Here is a 20,637-nt window from a genome sequence, read left to right as displayed (position 1 = left end):
TTCTTAACATTAAAGTACCAGTGAGGTGAATAGATGTTCAAAATGCATCTTCTACTCTCACTCTTGCTGAATAAAGAACATAAAGACATAGCCTGCTATTACTGTTCTTGTTCTTGTTCTTCTAAAACTGCATTTCATTGAGTTGACCTTTGTTCTTACCTCAGGACTCATGGGTTTTCAGGGTTGTTAGTTTGTTTAATTCAGTATTATAACCAATGATGGTTAAATTTAGAAATCAGAGGTTTCCAGGCTTATAATTCTTCCAATTAAATAATAAATAATACAGAGTATGAATTCAGGGAAATCTTATCATAAGCTCATAGAGACATGATACTAATTTTTTTACCACCCAGGATATTGTGTAAGCATTACTTCCATGCTGAAACTGAAGTCCATGGGTCATAATGAAGATAGATAGGGCTTCGAGGTCAGACAGTTCTGTAACGAAGTGGGGAGAATGGGAATGGTTGACATACAGAAGTCTCATGTAAAAAACTTCAAGTAGATGAGTAGATGGTTGGGGTGATAGGTTTGGCAGCAAATAGTGGGTACTGGTTAAAAAGGTTCAGAGTTCAGGGACAAGATTTTCATCTTAGGAAGGATGGGGGAAGGGAAGGCAGACTACAATTCCTGTCCATTCAATTCAACATGAAATTCTTGAGACCATGTATGCTCCATACCTAATGCTTGGTACTGGGAATACAAAGGTATATGAGACCTTTTCCCTGTCTTTGTGAAGCTCATGTTCTAAAGAGAGAGAAGTAGAGAGAGAGAAATAATTATGAACGATTAACTCTAATCCAATTGGAAAAATGTTGCCACAGAGGTATAAACAAGGTACATAAAATAGGAAACTGCTACTTCTACAGACGTTAAGAAGGACTTTGGAGGGAGTATATTGGTTAGGGACATGCTAGGTGCTATAATTCATAGGCCCCAGCTGTATAATAGCTCAAAATAATTTATTTTGGCTCATTTAACAGGTCTCAGTGGGTGAATGGGTGGGTAAATCTACTCTCCACCATGGAGTATTTCAGAGATCAGGCGGACAGAGGCTGTGCCATCTTCAGCGCATAGCTTCCCAGATCATCATGCTTTTCTTCTTGTCAGCAGGCAGAAAGGGAAAAAGCATGGACAAGGCAACTCAAGATATTTTTATAAGCCATGCTCAGAAATGGTAGTATCACTATGTTTATATTCCATGAGTAGACATAAGACACATGGCTACACCTGCCAACACAGGAGGCTGAGAAATGTAAAATAACTGTATAGACCATGAAGAAGAGAACATGAATTTTTGTGAACAGCTAGCAGTATCTGTCCCAGACAGTAATATCTGAGCTGAATTTTGTAGGACAAGAAAGAGTTCACTTCTTAGAAGTTCCGAGTGTGCACTCTGACTACACACAGAAGCATTCCAAGCAAAGCTGAACATTATGTTCATCCTTTCTTCTCTGTTCCCTACCAACCACCCCTCCCTGTCACCTCTGAAAAGTTTGTTTTCACAATTGTCTCCAAACTTATTCTAGAGAAAAGAGAAGTAAAGATTTAATCATGTGCTCTTGTGTTACATGCATTTATAGCAGGGTAAATAATTGTGTGGCTATCATTTTTCAATGCTATGCTGTATATTAAGGGCAATCAATCTTTTCCAAGGCTAGAGAGTCAGAAAAATGTAGAAGTATTTATGACTTCTTCCATGCAGAGACAAAATAATTTTACTTAGTGATTCAATAAAGGTTCATCCAGAAAAAATAAAAACCATTCCAAATAAATCAGAGAAACATTTATATAGGGAATTAGTAACAAAGATGCTAGAAGAGATGAAAGAACAATGGGGAAGGTGGAAAAAAAAAAGGAATTAAAAACGCTAGGAACCCAATCCTATCTCGAGGGCTGGAGGTAAAATAGGTGGGGGCTGTGTTGCTGGAACAGGAGTCAGGACAAAACACTGGAAGCTAGAATCGCAGTGATTCTTACACACAGCAACTGAGCCTACATGAGGGAGGGATTGTGGGTGGAAGGGAAGGTGTTGGAGCCACAGAAAACACAGTCCCTTCTAGAGACTCTGCCCCTGGCAGAGAGAGAAGGAGACGCATCACAGCCTCCCCTCTTTGCCTCCAGGGATTTCTACTGGCTCTCTAAGGCCTCTATAGTTTTCAGGGATCTGCCCTCTGGTGATATGGAAAGAGCAGGAAGTGAATCTGAGAGCAAGAAAGCAAATGACTGGTCACTTGCCTCCATTGTTTTCAAAACCTCTCATTCTTCCACTTGAGGCATGAATGAAGGTAATTTTTATTCCCCGCTATGAGGGTTATAATGGCCCTGTTTTGCTTCCTTTTTGATGTTGTTATTATTTTCCTGAAGTGGTGGAAGCTTTAACAAGCTAGGTTAATAGAAAAACCAAACATGGAATTTTTCCTTTTTAGGCTCTGCAGTTAGGTTAAGAAAAGGATAGAAATTTAAACTTTGGAAACGAAATAACCATTTGATTTCCTCACCCCATATTTGAAGAGTCTAGCTCAGAAAATTAAAAATATATAAATAATTAGATTGGTTTATATTTTCATAGTCCTCTATAATAAAGGATTGAATAGTTCTAGACTTCTCAAAATATTTCACATTTTGTTGTCAAACACACAGTATCCCTTTGAAAATTAGTAAGTCCAGAGAAATTATTCCCTTTTTATAGCACAAGAAAAAGGCCCAGAGAGAGTAAGTGCCTTGCACAAGTCTCACTTTTGGATGGTGACATATCGAGAATTAGATCCTAGCTCTCTATTTTTGAAGCCTTACTCTCTTTGCACCAAACTGGTGGGCCTTGTGGAGAACACCTCCATGTTTCTCAGGTCAGTCTTATCCACATTTGGTAAGCACTTTCCTCCCTTGTTATTCTAGGGAAACCCTTACTAATGCCTCTCAGATTGTGAACCAGCTCCACTCCAGGGACCACTGAGTTAAGAGTGGAATCAAAGGCTCTTTCTAAACAGACCCAGTATTAGTTTTCTAGAGTTGCAGTTCAAAGAGTAACAAACTATGTGGCTTAGAATAACAGAAATTTATTGTCACACAGTTTTAGAACCTATAAGTCTGAATCAAAATGTCAGCAGGGCCATGTTCCCTCTGTAGCTTGTAGGTGAGAATTCTTTTTTGCCTCTTCTAGCTTCTTGTGGTTGCAGGAAATTCTTGGCGTTGCTTGACTTGTAACTCCATCACTCCATCTCTGTCTTCTCTTGGCCTTCTCCCTTGTACATCTGTGTCTGTATGTCCAAATTTCTCTCTTCTTATAAGGACAGTTTTATTGGATTTAGAACCCACCCTAGTTTGATATAACCTTAACTTGAGTGTAAGTAAAGTTCCATTCACAAGTTCTGGGAAGATATGAATTTTGGTGAGGCACCTAAGTAGTGGCAAACCATATTCCAAAAATCCATAAGGCCACAGTAGGCTTTAGCCACTTTTAAATATCAGGGATCTATTCTTTAGGCCCTGTTCCTAAGCCTCCTAAAGATTTCCTTTTAAGTATTTTAGAATAAAATATACTAAGCTCTAGAGATAGAGCTGCGGACACCAAGAGCACTGAATCTGGAGTACAAAAAAATACTTGAGTTTGGTTCTTAGCTTGGCTGCCACCTGGTTAGAATGTAGCTTCTCTATCTCAATTTTTCATATGAAAAACAGGAATCTTATTAGTTGTACTGCCTACATCACTAGTATGTTCGTGTCATGAAAAGAGTTAAGTGCACTGAAAATTCTATGTGATACAAGATTATAGGTTCTACTGGCTTTATGGAAAGCAGTCATCACTCATTACTTTCAAAGATAATATAATTGGGATTACAAGTAAATAAGAGAAATACTTCTGTCCAGTTCCTTTCAAACTCCATGAAATCTTGAAATAAAATACATATTTTAGTGTAAATTTTGATGTGTCCAGCATAACGTTATAGGGAGACACCATAAACAAAATAGATTAAACTGGAGCTATTCTTGCTGGTGTGGTTGTGGTGGGATAGCGCCACCATGACTTGTCTCCATCCCCTCTTATCTTTCTCTGCAGCTTTCAAGGCAACTCTTCAAAAGCTTTGGGGTTCAACTTAGCACATCTTAAATACCACTAGACAAAAAGACATTATAGACATTATCATTTCCTCCATTGCTAAAGTTTTTATTAAACTTTTGATATTGCAGTTCTGGGAACGAAAAAATTCTCAGGCTCACACACGTGTTCAACAGGCATTGGCCCTTAGTAATAAAAAAGCTTTCTCTGAACTCTATTGTGTTCCATCGATCAATACGTCTACCTTGATGCCAATATCACACTTTTTGATCCAATTATAAATGAAGTGTTTACTTACTTTTATTCTGGGATTGTCCAGTGTTCGTATATATACCTAAAACTGATTTCTGTGTGTTGACCTTGTATCCTGCACTTTGCCTAATTAATTTATTAGCTCTAACAGAGTTCTTATGGGTTTCTAAAGATTTTCTATATATAAGACCTTATCAAATGGGAATAAATAAAATTTTACCTCTTTCTTTCCAATTTGGTTGCCTTTTCTTTTTGTCTTGCCTAGTTTCTCTAGCTAGAATCTCCATGAAGTGTTGAATAGATATCACAAAGTCAGCCATCCTTGTCTTGTTCCTGATTTTAAGGGGAAGGAAAGCTTTTAGTCTTTAACCATTGAGCATGGTGTTCCTTGTGGGTTTTTCATAAATGCCCTTTATCATGTTGAGTGAGTTGTATTCTATTTTTAGTTTGTTACATGTTTTTATCATGAAATGGTGTTGTATTTTGTCAAAAGCTTTTTCTTCACGATTTGAGACAATTCTGGGGTTTTTTCCCCCCCTTTTCCCTTTCCTCTATTAATGTGATGTATTACATCAAATGATTTCTTAGTACAACTCTTACATTTCTGGAATAAGTCCCACTTAGTTATCATGTATAATTCTCTTAATCTGGGGCTGGATTCATTTTGCTTATTTTGTTGAGGCTTTTAAGGTCTTTTCTTTTTAAATGGAATGCAGTTATAATAATATTTGTTGAATGACTTTGTATCAGCCAGAGAATCCTAATCACAACTTATTTAGAAAATTTGTTTCTATCTGAACTTTAAGGTGATACGTCTATATAGCTTTAAAATATACTATAATTAAGATTATTTATTCATCTGCACTGAAATTTTTCCAAAATTAGTCTGAGATCTACAGCTTGCCTTGCCCAGATGCAGATGACTTCATAGACAGTCATGATACTTCATGACACTTTATATAAAAAAACCCTAAAGTCTCCACCAAAAACTATTAGAACTAATAAATGAATTTAATAAAGTTGCTGCACACAACATTAATATACAGAAATCTGTTGCTTTTCTATAAACTAATAAGGAACTATCAGAAATAGAAAGCAAGAAAACAACTCCACTAAAAATCATATCAGGGCTTCCCTGGTGGCGCAGTGGTTGAGAGTCTGCCTGCCGATGCAGGGGATACGGGTTCGTGCCCTGGTCTGGGAAGATCCCACATGCCGCGTAGCGCCTGGGCCCGTGAGCCATGGCCACTGAGCCTGCGCGTCCTGAGCCTGTGCTCCGCAACAAGAGAGGCCTCAACAGTGAGAGGCCCGCGTACCACAAAAAAAAAAAAAGAAAAGAAAGATCATAGACCAAAACTTTTCTAGAGGAAAACATTGGAAAAAAAAATTATGACTGGATTAACCAAAGATTTGTTTAATATAGCTACCAAAGTACAATCTATAAAATTTTAAAAAATCAATAAATTTGGATTTCACCAAAAGTCTTAAACTTCACTTCAAAAGATACCGTTAAGGGAATGAAAAGACAAGCCACAGATTTGGGCGAAAATATTCCCATATCAAATATTAAAGGATTTATATCCAGAATATACAAAGAACTCACAAAGTTAATAATAAAAAACAAACAATACCCTGAAAAATTAGGTGAAATATTTGAACAGACACTTCACCATGGAAGATATATGAAAAGATTCTCAACAACATGAATCATAAAGGAAATGAAAATTGAAACCATGAGATTCCAATGGACATTTTCAGAATATCTGAAGTTAAAAAACGACCATATCAAGTATTGCTGAGGCTGTGGTGCACTTGCAATTTTCATACACTGTCAGTGGGAATGTAAAATGGTTCAGCCACCATGGAAAACACTTTGGAAGTTTCTCGATAAGTTAACATACACTTACTATATGATCCAGTCATTCCATTTCTGTGCATTTATCAAGGAGAAATTAAAACACATGTTAATACAAACACTTGTGCACAAATGTTCATTGAAGCTTTATTTGTAATAGCCATAAAGTGAAATACTACTCAGTAAGAAGCAATGGACTATTGACACATACAAAGACATGGATGGATATCAAAATAAATATGTTGAGTGAAAAAAGCCAACCAAAATGGAGTATATACTGTATGATTTAATTTATATAAAATACTAGAAAATGCAACTAATCTACAGTGATAGAAATCAGATCAATGTTCACTTGGGGCCTGGGGTGGGAACGGACATATGGGAGAAATTCCAAAGAGACGTGAGGAAACTTTTGACAGGATTGGATATGTACATTATCTTAATTGTGGTGATAGTTTCACAAGTGTATACATAGTTCAGAACGTATGAATCTTTACACTTTAAATAATGCAACTTACGGTATGTCATTTACAATAAAGCTGTTGAAAAATCTTCAATTGCCACTTAATTTCCAACCAACAAAATCAAGTCTATAAATTCTTATCTGAGGCCTAAAGAGTCCTTCACAGCCTAACTCTAATACATGATTAGTATTTGAAAATTTCCAGTGTTTCTCATTATATCCTGCATTATTTTAGGCATCCTTTTCCTCAGGAATATGTGGCCTGTTCATAACAGATTCTTGGAAAAGATGAGTGAGCTGTAGCTCTTTTTGCTGACCTACAGGTTCGTCCTTCCCTCCCTGCCTCCTCCCCTCCTTCCTCTGTCTATCTACCCCACATTCACCCATAGACATTTAATATGTTCCAACCATAAACTATTTATTCTGCTAGTTCCTGTAGCTATGGACTTGAAAACAAAACAAAATCAACAAACAGAATAGTCTTTCCTCTTTCTAGAAGCTTGCAGTGTAGTAGAAAAATGGAAAATTACATTTATAATTATTCTTTTATCTTAAGGATTCCTCCCGAAAGTATGCTCTTAAAGAAGGCTTTCCTGAGGGGATAACATTTTTTCTAGGAAATCACTTAGGTAAATTTTTTCCATGTACTTGTAAATGACCACTTTGAGGATAACCAATGAATAAATTAAATATTAAAACAAAATATTTTAAAATGTAACACAAGTGTAGAAGTATCTTTATACTTTGTACCCTGATGTGAAATGGAATGAAAACCAAAGTGTCTGATTGCTGAGTTTCAGATCACTGTCCCCTTGCCTTTTACTAACTCCTGTGTTGCCAAATAGGGGCTTTCTCCCTCAGATGATTCCTTTCCACTTAGAAGGTAGAAAGAAGAGAAAAGCCACCCAAACAAATGATCTTTTCATTGGTACCAAGAATCACAGTGCAGCCTGCTACCTGATCACACCTACTGGGTGGGGAGAATGGGGAGGGGGTTAGCCGGTTGGCCCTCAGAATGCCCAGGGTTCCATTATGTTCTAAAATGGCACCTCCACATCAGGGAGAAGTGTCTATCGCACAAATGTGTGTTGAGATCCTGCTGTAAGACAGGCATTGTGCAAAGTTTTCTAGATGAAGAACAATGACTTCCTTTCTTCCCTCAGAAAAACCAGCAAATAATCCAATGTGATAAACTGATAGGTTTTACCCTGTTTGTATGAGGCACAGAGAATAAGGTCATCACATAGGAGGAAATGCTTCAGCTGAGTCCTGCAGACTCCCTGGAAGCTAGTGAGGTAGAAAGAACAGCAGAAAAAGACCCCAAGGAATAGATTTTGCCAATTTATGGAGGCACAATAAGCAAGATCAAGATTTGTCATCAGGTAGGCTGGTGTGCCTTGAGCCTGGGCAGGTGAAGAACTGTGCCACAGTTAAGGCTGCAGAAGCAGGCAGAGGCCAGGCTGGGGGGACACTTGAAGTCCTATTAAGGACCGTGAACTTCATCTTGAAGGTGGTGGCAAACCATTGCATGATGATGTTCTCCTTTTAGAACACTGAGTCTTCCAGCAAACTTTTATAAGTGTATTATATACTTACTACATGTTAGGAGAAATTAAAATTTAAAATTTATAATTTTATTCTTGATTCAAGGCTATTGTTCACTCATCTAATCAACCAATCATTAATTCATCACACATTACTATCAGCCATGGGTAGCATCAAATTTAGTGGCTGAGTGTTCTCAGATATTGGAATGGAATGTAGTTATTACTTTGCCTGAACTTGAAGTCATCAGATGGTTTTAAGCTAGATGATTCAGAACCACTTGTATCCCCTTTCTGTCATCTCTTGTGTAGCAGTTGCCAGCTGATTTAATCTGTTATGATACAAGAAGGAAGGAAGGTATAATATTTGAGGATAATAATAATCAAGAAAACCTTTTCCCTATTTATGTGAGGAGGGTCTTTACCCTGATAGAAAATAAAAGACAACTTATGTCACTCAGTCGTGTGTGTGTGTGTGTGTGTGTGTGTGTGTGTGTGTAATTCTTTCTCCACTCTCTCTCCTTTTATACCTCTCCCCTTCTCCCCCTTTCCCCTCTTACTTCACCACTCCTCACTTCATTATGTGGGAACAAAATCATAACTGATATCTCTAGGTCAGCTAATGAGATGATCTTTGGAATATTATGAATGGTTGCACTTTAGAAAGGCTTAGCAATCCACTTTCCTAAACTCAAGGAAATTTTTCTCTTCCCAACTCTAGGAGATAGGACTTCCCTGTGGTCAGAGATACACTGTGAACTGAAGACCAAGTCAAATAACCCCTTCCCCCAGTGATTTGTCTAACCGATGTTTAACTCCTTCAATTTACAAATCTGCGATGTTTGCACTCTCTATGCCAATAAATAAACAAAACGTTGAGATCAAGGTATCAGATATGCTTTGGGGTCACTGGGTGGTAGGAAGAAATATTTAGTTATTACTCTATTTGAACCACTTTACATGAGGTTGTTATTTATCATGATATAAATTATAACAAATTCTTTCTCACAGACTGGACTTACAGTTGACCCAAATAGAAAATCATGTGAGGAATTAGCCCCAAAACACTGGAGGGAGAGCAAGGCAGTGGGGTGGGGAAGGAGGGAGAGAGAGAATGATAAAGGTTGGAGACAAGGGTAGGATTTAGGCATCTATTAGAAAAAGCAGAATTAGAAGAAATATTCCTAGAGAATCAAGTCATTATGCCCTTCTTAGAGCAAAAGCCCAGAAGTAGCATTCATCTATTGGAAATAAAGGCCAAGGAGTGCATGTAATCTGTACCAGTGAAGCAGCTAGAGAGAAATGGGGTTCTAATTCCCACATTTGGTCCAGCCGAGGGAGTGGTTTTCTCCTCTAAAACAGCTTTAACTCCATCTTTGTTGAAGCCACACCAGCCTTTGTCTGAGTTCTGAAGAGCCCGTTTCCCTCTGCGTTTGTTTACTCTCTCCTCCTCTGCCACCCACATGGCATTTTCCTTTACTTACAGGAGTCCTAAAGACCTGAAACAGCAGCAAGCTGATTAAAAATTAATAAGAGTCTCAGAGGGAAAGTACCAAGAGGCGGTTGGCCCTGTGATGGGCAATTTTTTGAGGTTCTTTAAATAGCCAATTATTTTCAGGACACCTATGGAACAGAAACTACAGGACATGGGAAATAGGTTTTCAGGCCAAAGGGAATATATTTTTAAGCAAAAGTCTTTTAACTTGGAGAAGAGAAGGATTTTATTTATGGTACTGCTCTCATTGCCAACCCCTCTCCCTCAAATCTTCACCTATTTTTTTTCTATCTTGTAGTTTCAGGTGACTGGCCCAGCAGGAGTGAGAAGAATTTATCTTCAGTATAAACTTCAATATTCTACAATGTCTCTTCATTTGCCTGGGAGATAAGGATGCTATGTAGAAAAAAAAAAAAAAGGCAGTGAATGAATTAAAATCAGGCCTGGGACTACTTGATGATATATTACATCCCAATTCAACCAGAAAAAATATTTAAACCTGATATGTAAAGGAATTGAGGAGCACACATCTTTAGATTACTAAATTTAGATTACACACATTTTTAGATACTTTGGATGAGACACACTTTCTTAAAGAGCCTAATGAATGCACCAAGCCATAAAATGGCCTCTAAATACTGTAAAAATGAATCTATAGGAAATATTTTCTCTACCACTTTCATTCTGCCATTTCCTAAAACCTATACTGTGGTTAGTAAAATATTTATGTGTTGCACTCTAGAAACGTATTATTTATGATGCTCAAACAGGAAGGTTTTCATCTGATGACCACATTTTCATTTAGCCATGGGAAGGAACAAATTGTAGTTGAATTACAAACATGGAAACAAATCAGGCAGGGTGCAAATAATTTGTTCCGCCTGAGACGGTTGTTAGGAAGCACTGCTGTAATATGGCTCAGAGGAGAATATGTGTTATCATTACCTTCCAACAGGTTGTCAGAAATCAGCAGGATGAGAGGGAGCTTTCAACAAAGGCAGGAAAGATAAAACCAAAAAAAAGAGAGATTTTTTTAAAATGTAGTGTTAATGGAATGCTGAATTATTAGCATTGCAGAAAAATAAATGTAAACTTTGGTACCTAGCAGAGTCAATTGACTATGTCTTTTTTATACTGTGTGTGTTATTTTTCAAATCTAATGTTCCTTTCCACCAGTAACTGTTAACTCTAAAAAAGCAGAAAGCTCAGGAGATCTGAATTATGTTTTCAGAATTGTCTAGTAAGCCTTACTGTTAATCACTTAGCTGTCTGAAGCAAGACCTTTGTACTCCATTCTCCTGCTGTAAGAAAAAATTATTATGTATACATTCTTGCATGCTACAATTATAAACTGGATGGTGAAATTACTTAGAAGAGCAAAACTAGAGAATAAGGGAAATTAACTACAAAATAATATACCAATTAACATATATTGACCATGTATCAAGAACTTCCGTAAGGAAATATTACTTGGAACTCTGGTTGATTATGATTTATATGACTCATGCTTCCTGTTTCTCTGATTTTGGTTTTTGGGTTTTTTTGTTCTACTGGAAACATACTTTATGTATTTATTTAGGTTCTTTTGCTTTTTGTCTATTTTATTCTTTATACGTTTATTTTTCCCCTCTTCCTATAAAGAATTTGAGAAGATTCACCACAGTATGCTTCTCCTCACCAGACAAAAACAAACCACATTTATTAGTTGAAAAGAGATTGCCCATAGACGATAATGTCAGTCTATTGCTCAAAAAATGTCAGTGGCTCCCTATTGCATGTTGAATAATGTCAAGATACTTTCAACATAGCATTCAAGGACATTCATAGTCTGTCCCCAACCAGCATGATAGAAAACATAGATAGTCTTGGAAGTCTGAATGTCGAGTCTACCACTGGTCAATTGGATTAGATTTGGCAATACACTTAGTCTGTCTGCATCTAGGAACTAGAGCACAAAGTTTCTGCAAGGGAAATGGCACAGTCTACCTAGGTGTTTTCTGATTGTGACATCAGCCCCAAAGCAATAGCCTGAACTTCTAGCTTCTGTCACTCTTGTGGTTGATCCTTATTTTCCAGGTTATCTGAGAGGTCTGATTTTCCTTTCTTGGGGTTCCAAGCTTCTAGCATCCTTCCCAGTATACAACAAAAATTTCTGGACTCTATTGCTTAAACCCTGCCTCATTCTGGGGTTCTCTCACTGTTCTCTCCAAGTTCACAAACTCTGCTTTCTCTTCTTTTAGCATCTGTCCTTTCCAATATGCTAGAGTGAAACTAGGATTTTAAATCAAGAAGAAAGTCCACTGTGTTGGGTGTATACCCATAGCACAGGGCCATTCCCAAATGAGACCTAGCTTCCACATTAAGGATTTTGGTTGTGGCATTTTTAAGTCAGTAGGTGTCTAAGGGATGCCACTGGGGATTGTAAAAGTTTTTACCAAAAATCTTTTAGAAGAGTAAGTGCTCAATGGTGTTTAATAAATGCTTTCTATTATCATTCATGTTGACTTAAGAGCGCTAGACTCAGGCAATACTTTTTCAAGGATAATCTTAGGATGATGGATGTAGCAGGAAAAGTCCAAAGCATCAATAATTACAATACTTGGAGAAGAAACATACTTGTTTTGGTTAATGTGCCTGCCATCCTTACAGATATTGACTCTGAATAACAGGGTCAGTGGAGACTGAGGAGTGAATGCATTTTTATCTATCCAAAAACATTTCCATGACTCTTGTCACCAGAGAACCAGAATGTGGGGAGAGAGAGAGGGAGAGAGAGAGAGAGAGAGATTAGACAAAACATCAGAAACTTGTGACTTATGACTTCAGGGGAGAAAACATTTCAGAATACCCAGCAATTAATGATGAAAGAACATTACTGTGAAGCTTCTTTCGGATGAAGAGGAAGCTTCAGAAGGCACTTGATGTGTTTCCCTTTATAAGTAAAAGGGAAAAACAGGTGACACTTCGATCATCTGGGAAAAAAATAATTTAGCAGTCATCACACTGCACAAACCCACCTAGCCTCTTCAATATAAGTGCATTACTAAGAGTCCATCAATGCTGATAAATTTAAATAAGAGTAACCATGGTGATAAAAGGAGACGTGTAAGTATGGCGAAGTCTGTGTATTACTTATTTCTTATATTTAAACAGTTAACCCAAAACATCTTAGATATGTTCCAACATGGAAAAAAATATATTTTCAGGCTTCTTGGACATATTGATTGGTTATTTCAGTCAAAGAGTTATTGTAACAGATTTTTTTCCCTGAAGAATCGCCTTAAATTCTCCTCTTATTTCCTTTCTCTCTTTCTGTGTCTTTTTTTCTATTCCTTCTTTCATTTCTTCATGCATTTAAGCAAACTAAAAATATTTATCCTTATTTAAGGCAGCATTCTACTGTGTGGGGAGTTCAGCTCTTTACCTGAGATGCCATCTTAAGGAAGAGTCATGCCTGCCAAAGTTACAGGTAATTAAATTCTTCAGGAATTGATTCATAATGATACCAGAAAGACTCTTTAATCCAGGACTTTATGAAGACAACTAGAAGATTTGGAAATGGCTAAATCCTTACACACTTATACACTTATACTGAATGTTTACTATGTGCCCTGGATGGCCAATTGCTGAAACTCTGGCAATGTAAGAAGATGATAATGCATCTTTCCTGACTCCAAAACGGTCACAGTTTTGTTGTTCAATTAGCAAAGTAAAGCTGAAATGTGAACCTAGGATTTCTGAGGGAAAACTTAGGGCCATTTAGAATGAAAATAATTTCAATGAAATATTTGTTTTAGGGAAATTTGGGGGAACCACCAGAGCATCCATTCCAAGATCATTGTTTTACTATATCAAAATCAGGGCATCATCATAAGCATTTGGAATGATTCTTCTTGACCAGAAAGCCCAGATGGCATGTTTGGTAGATGAAAGAATTCAAGTAGCCTGTAAAACCCAACTGCTTTGCAACCAGTGCTGCACAAAGTCATATAAAAGTAAATAGTCCAGCAACTAAAAATAATTAAAAAACAATATTTAGAGGGCTTCCCTTGTGGCGCAGTGGTTGAGAGTCCGCCTGCCGATGCAGGGAACACGGGTTCGTGCCCCGGTCCGGGAAGATCCCACGTGCCGCGGAGCGGCTGGGCCAGTGAGCCATGGCCGCTGAGCCTGAGCGTCCGGAGCCTGTGCTCCGCAACGGGAGAGGCCACAGCAGTGAGAGGCCCGCGTACCACAAAAAAAAAAAAAAAAAAAAAAACCACAATATTTAATGTAGTGTGTCTCAAAAAAAAGCAGTAAAATCCGAAGTTTCAAAAGGAGTGGATACATTCTTGGAAGCAAGCAAAACTCCTTAAAAATTCCCCTTCCCCCATATATCACTTCCTTTCAATTTCTCTTTCACTCCGCAGTTGTCTCGAATCTCTTGTTTCCCCCAGTATAAGCACCTCAAAAACTTCCATCCTCCCCAGGCTTGTCTAGCTGCCTCTCTGGCTCAGATGGTTTATTTTCTTTTCTTTTGTGTTATCCTTTGCCTTTTGACCTGATTCTTATATAAATAAAGGAGGATCCAGAATTGACCTAACAAATAAAACGTCTCTCTCCTTTGGGAGGAGTGGGAGAAAGAAGATGGTAAATGCTTATAACTTAATGTCATTCCTTTTATCCCCTTCACACTTGAATTTTTTAAAATGGAGTTAATGTTGCATCCCATACCTTCAGAAAAGTGCTAAAAGGCCCAACCTGCACTCACATAAGGAATCACTATTCAGAGTCACCAAGAATGTAGCTGTTAGGCCTGGATGTACAATAGATTCATTGGGAGTTTACTAACTTCTTTAGTAACAGCTGAAATTTCCACAGAAAATACGAGTATATCAATTTCCCAGTATGGATTTCAGCAGTGTACTGGGAGAGGAAGGGCACATGAGAGAAAACTTCAGTCGTGTCTCTGCCTCTCAGGGACCCTTAAGCCACAAGTTAAATCTATACTAAAGGGAGGGTGGAGGGTAGAATTTTGCAGTTAAAGCTTTAGAATAGCCTGGACTGAATATAAATTGTTTTAATAATCATAATGCTTAAAATGGCTGCTAGCCAGTGGGGAAGGAAGGTTCAACAGAGCAGTTAACAGTAACTGTGGGAAGAAGACATTTTATGTTTTAATACCTTACAGAATGGAAGCTGTTCTGTCACCAGGCAAAGTATTCTTCCCATACACCATTGTGATTACTCTGTGTGTGCCTGTGTGTGTGTTTGTGCATTGTGTGTGTGTGTGTGTGTGTGTACATGTGTACATTTGGCAGGACAAAACCTCTCCTATTTCTCTTCTTAAAAAGAAAAGGGCTATTTTATTCTTTTCTTCCAGCTGAATTTTATAAGAATTTTTTTTAACTTCCAAAACAAGATGTCAGTTTTTGAGTGGAAATGCTATAAATTCATAGATTATTAGAGAATTTGGCATCTTTACAATGGTAATTCTTTCCAACCAGAAATACATTAGTGTTCTCCTTTTATCAAACCTTCATTATATCTCAACACAATTGCTTTTTTTAGCTACTTTCTGCACATTTGGAAATTCATTTATTCATTCATTAAATATTGATTGAACATTTACCATGTGCTAAGCACTGTTTTAGAAACCAGAGATATAGAATTGAAGAGACCAGACATGATCCTTGCCCTGATGGAGCTTAAATCCTACTGAAAGAAGACAGAGCATAAAAGGAAAACAAAGACTTGTTTTTGATGGTCATACCTAGGAATTTTATATATCTTTATACTGAAAATTTTGTATGTACATTTTGGATTATTCCCTTAGGATAGAGGTTAAATTCTTATATCTAAGATTATAAGCATGTACAAAGGTTAATCGCTTTTTGAAAAAGCTTAAATTTATTAGAATAGAAGTTATAGAAGTAATCGATTGTGACTAGATGGCACTGCGGGTCACATTTCTTCAAGCCTTAAAGAGCCTGCAGGATTTTCAGGGCACAAGATGGGAGAAGACTTAGAAGAATAGAAGCCACATTTGAAGAAGGTTGCTGGTAATGACTGGAGGTGAAGGGATTTGATCAGAGATGTAGACATAATGATGATACATCATCCACGTTCCCAAACCCGGAGATGGTTGTGCTCTGCCCTTCATACACCATACCCCTAAGAAATGCAGTAATGTACCATGAGATCTCCATACCCAGAAGAGGTTCAGGAGTGTTCTCTTGCTGCCATAGCACCTGGAAGGCAACCCTGTGGCCATAATGACTCAACTCCAAAGGGAATCCTCTGGGGGCCTGTACAGACATGAACAAATGGAGAGGAAGAAGCTTCTGAAACACTGAGCCGAAGGATAGCATTTCACCATTTGTTTAGCGGTAATTAAGATTTTTCCACGCTGCCCTGCACATTCAAGACCCCGGAGATAAAGTAATGTTCATGGATGTGCTCACGCAGACCTGGATCTCTTTTCTGGGCCACTGACTTAGCCTCTGACAACAGCTAAATTGCTCCTTGGAAATCAATAAAATGTTTCCATTCTGATGCTTATGAAAGTGCTCCTGATATTTACCATGTCCTGCTGTATTTACTTGATGCTACAGTAAATATTTGACGAATCATTAAAACTTCCTCAGAAATACAGAGAGTAACTGGAGTTGGCTGCCACGACAAAAATGCGTGCTTTACTGCATATTGCAATTCAGGTTTCCTGGGAAATAGACTGAGACATTGATTTGTATGCAGGAAATTCACTGGGTAGTGCTGTTAGGGTGAATACATGTGGCAAAGTGAAGGCAGACAGGCAAGTTGAAAGAGAAGTAGTCAGAACCTCAGCTGATTTCACAGGGAGGCGGGTAGGGGGTTCTGGAGCTGGGTGGCCCTACAGAGTTGCCCCACATTGAGGCAAGGGGGATAGCCCTTTATACCTCTGCATTGACAGTCATTGGATGTAGGCTGTGTCCTGGAAGGGGACTGACCTTGGACAAATGGGCTCTTTTCAGCTGGTGGCAGTGCTCAGAGGGGGATGCAGGGAGAGCTGTCAGCGAGAGCCAGCAGCAGGGGGGAATAGTTTACTTTGGTCCTGAAGGGAGGGATCTGGTGACACATCACAGCATCCACTATGACTCTTAAAATAGAGAAAGCTGCAGGTTTTAATTGCTTTACTCTTCCTTGTGTCTCACACATATCTATGAAGTTGAGACTACTTGTTCTCTCTTCTGCAACCTCTGCTCCCAGGACTAGCACTGAACCTATGGAATTTAAGAGCCTACTCTTTAATTAAAACAAAGAACTGCAAAAGTCCATTGCACGTGTTGGTGGGATGTGATTTCTGCCCAGGGCTTTTTCAGTCCCATTTTCTGGCACCCATAATTGTTACTGTTGTGGATGTTCTGACCCCAGATGTTTTCCTCTGGGTTTTATAAATGCTGTCTCTGGTCCAAAGTAATATAGTATAGAGAAAAGGTATAAGAACCAGGCCAGGGTTCCAATCCCATCTTTGCCACTTGTTAGCTCTGTAATGTTGGCAATTCATTCACCCACTCTGAGTAATGGTTTTCTCACCTGTAAAATGCAATAATAATCATGATTTTAAGACTTAACATGGGATTTTATGAGATAACATCTATGACCCAGATGAAAGCTCTCTGACCCTTGAGAAGTAATGATAAAAATGAAAAATAATAATTATAACAGTGTCCAATATTTCTAAGTGTTTTCTATGTGCCTTATACAGTGATTTCTATGTGCTTTACGTTGGTTACCTGTTTAATCTTCACACAAAACCCATATGATATGGTTATTTTATGGTTAAAGCCAAACCATTTAACAAGTGGTAAAAAAAATTTTTTTAAGTAGTAGGTTACAGATCAATCAGAATGGAAATCACTGAAACCATTGTGAGGATAAGCGTTTTATTATACCCATTTTACAGATGGGGATATTGAGACATAGCTTGCCTAAGAACACAAGGCCTGTAGGTGGCATAGATGGGTTTAAATAGTCTGACATTCCAGACTATAAAATTAAAGTTTTTTTTTAATACTATCTCCCAATCTTAAGATCTAGCCAGGGTTGCTTTAAACCTTTAATTTTATTACCTTGGGAAGCCTTAAGCCTTCCTGATCTCTCAATACAGATCTGATCCACCAGATCCAGCCATCACAGCTATTTTCTTACTAAAAATACCCTAGACCTTCCACCAAATACAACTGCCAAGGTTTATTGGACTGAAGTCTAATGTTGTGTGAGTGACTCTGAGCCAAAGTGATTCTTGTAATTATAAGAGATAATAGTAGTTATTAAGAGTGATTTTAGGGCTTCCCTGGTGGCGCAGTGGTTGAGAGTCCGCCTGCCGATGCAGGGGACACGGGTTCGTGCCCCGGTCCGGGAAGATCCCACATGCCGCGGAGCAGCTGGCTCCGTGAGCCATGGCCGCTGAGCCTGCGCGTCCGGAGCCTGTGCTCTGCAACGGGAGAGGCCACAGCAGTGAGAGGCCCGCGTACTGCAAAAAAAAAAAAAAAAAAAAAAAAAAAAAAAAAAAAAAAGAGTGATTTTAATAAAAGCAAGCTTAAAATTAAGTTTATTTAAATAGTTCAATCAGGAGCGACATTTGAATCCAGACTTGGGAAAAAAGTGACTCTGAGAAGGTCTGCAAAAAGAGTGAGGGTGATATTAGTGACAAAGAAACCCTCAATAATAAAATGACATGAAATACGATAACCTTGTCAATTCCACTTCACACAGGCTGTTTGACAATGGTGGAACCAGGAAGTTAATACAGAAGGCTGTTCCCTGAGGCAAAATAGATTGATTCAGATGCAGAAAGCAAAACAGAGCATCATGATGGAGACACTGGGTAAGCAGAGAAACAGATGAACGTTTCTTTGATTTTGTCTGAAAGAAACACAAAACTGGAATGCCTAGAGGAGCAGCCCCTGGAAACCACAGATGGCATCTCTATAGCCACTCTAAGATACTTGTGCCAGTTATTTTGCAGTAGAACTGTGTGTGGTGTGTGGTGTGTAGTGTGTTGTGTGTTTGTGTGGTATGTGGTATGTATGTACCCATCTGTAGTTTGGTGGTAGTGGTGATGAAAGATGTGTAAGTACCTGTTAAACTTATTTGGACACATTCATACATACACATACATCTCATAAAGTCACACATGAAAGACTGCAGAGACAAGAAACAAGAAACTAATATCAATGAAGCCTTCCCTGGCAAACTCCACTATATGTGTAAACTTTCACCTTCCATTTCCCTCTGTGTCTAAATCCAAGCACTTCCTGTACTTTCTTTGTCTGCTTTGACCTTGGTCACTTGTGCCTCTGACCTCCCTCACTCCACACTTTATCTCCTAAAATATATATATATATATATATATATATATATATATATAGAGAGAGAGAGAGAGAGAGAGAGAGAGAGAGAGAGAGAGGAGGGAGAGAACCTCTGCTGAGCTCTTGAAATCTACAAGGATAAATAGAGCTTTTAATCCTACGGATTTGAAAAAAATGTATTTCCTCAGCCTGCCTACTAATAACCTCAGATTAAGAGGTATTGATGAGACTTCCCAGAATTTCTATTACCCCAAAGATTTCTGCCTATATCCCTGTACCACTTCTAAGCACCAGCATTGGAGCAGGAGCTGTCATGAATATTCAGTGTCTTGTTTGGCAGCCACTTCTACTCTTTGTGAGCCTAACATTATATCTAGTTTCTTGCTTATTTGCTGCTGGTAGATTTTTTGCTGACACTTACCATTTTGTTGTTGATGGTGGTTTTGCTAGGTAACAGGAAGTAAGATGTGTGACCCAGATTTACTCTGCCACCTTACCTCAAAGTTTGCAAAGGTAAATTTCATGCTCACTTGCAGCAATCATCGAGTTCTGGTTCTTGGCAAACCTATCTCCCAGCTTCATCTACGTGGTGTTGGATCTCTTTGTATATATCATCACAGTCCTCATCACCATTCTCATTATCATCAAATTCCGGAAGTGCTTTAAGTCAAGCTTGCCTCAAACAACTTTTGGATGTAGGAACATAGAACTGTAGAAAGTAAGAGGAAAAACAGATATTATCTAGTTAGGTCCTTCTAGTTGAAGAAAATGGACCCAGAGAAATTAAGTGGAAGTCACATTTACACAGCTGACTACTTTCCAAAGGAGTTCTAGATTATGAATGAAGCCATATGGGTATAACAGAAAGAGTACAACCTTGGACCCAGATAAACTTATGTTTGCATCTCACCTCTGCCACATACAAGCTATGTGAACTGAAGTTATTTCATCTCCATTTGTCTCATTCATCTCATCTGTGAAAACCTTAGAGGGTTTTGAGAAAGATTGAAGGGAGTGATGACGTAAAGTGTTTAGCACTGTATCTTATATAGTAAGTTCTTAATACATGGTGGTAAGCATTATTATTAAGCAAATTTGTAGAGCTAATTAGTGGTTGTATCAATGAACTATTACTGTGAAAGAAACAACCCAAAAATTCAGTGGTTAAAATGATAATCATTCCTCATTTGTCCTGAGTATATGGATTAGCTAGAAATTGAGACTCTTCTAGCCTGTTCTGCTACTCTTGGCTGGGCTCATCTCCTGTGTATGGCTTCCTGGGGTTTAGTTGATCTTGGCTGGGCTCAGCTGGGCTGTTCTGCTTTCCTTGGATGGGCTCACCCACATGCATTTAGCTTTCTGGAGGTTGGATGATCATGACTGGGCCCAGCTAAGGGTGGTTCTGCTCCATATGTCTCTCATCATTCCCTCCTGAGACCAACGGGATAGTCCAGGCACATTGTTCTCATGTCTATAGGAGACGAACAAGAGAGTAAGCAGAAGTATGTGAGCTTCTTAGGGCCCAGGCTTAGAACTAGAACTCCTACCTAATTCTATTGGCCAAAGCCAGTTTCACAGTTTAGCCCAAAGTCAAGGGACTAGAGTATGAAAACAGGGTGAGATAAAGAATTGCTATCCA

The 20,637-nt window shown here is 38.4% G+C and overlaps 1 long non-coding RNA gene across 1 annotated transcript in view; it reads left to right on the top strand.

Annotated features, from left to right (window-relative positions):
* Nucleotides 1-13,072: 13,072 nt before the first annotated feature.
* LOC136792858 (uncharacterized) overlaps nt 13,073-20,637 on the top strand; it is a 123,610-nt gene continuing 116,045 nt past the window's right edge. The window contains exons 1-2 of the long non-coding RNA XR_010837393.1: nt 13,073-13,138; nt 18,403-18,514. This is a non-coding gene — a long non-coding RNA (uncharacterized lncRNA). The remainder of the gene's footprint in view (nt 13,139-18,402; nt 18,515-20,637) is intronic.

Source organism: Kogia breviceps, chromosome 17 (genome assembly GCF_026419965.1).
Source record: "Kogia breviceps isolate mKogBre1 chromosome 17, mKogBre1 haplotype 1, whole genome shotgun sequence".
Taxonomy (NCBI): domain Eukaryota; kingdom Metazoa; phylum Chordata; class Mammalia; order Artiodactyla; family Physeteridae; genus Kogia; species Kogia breviceps.
The sequence above is the reverse complement of the archived record's forward strand: the minus strand, read 5'-3'. Positions and strand labels throughout refer to the sequence as shown.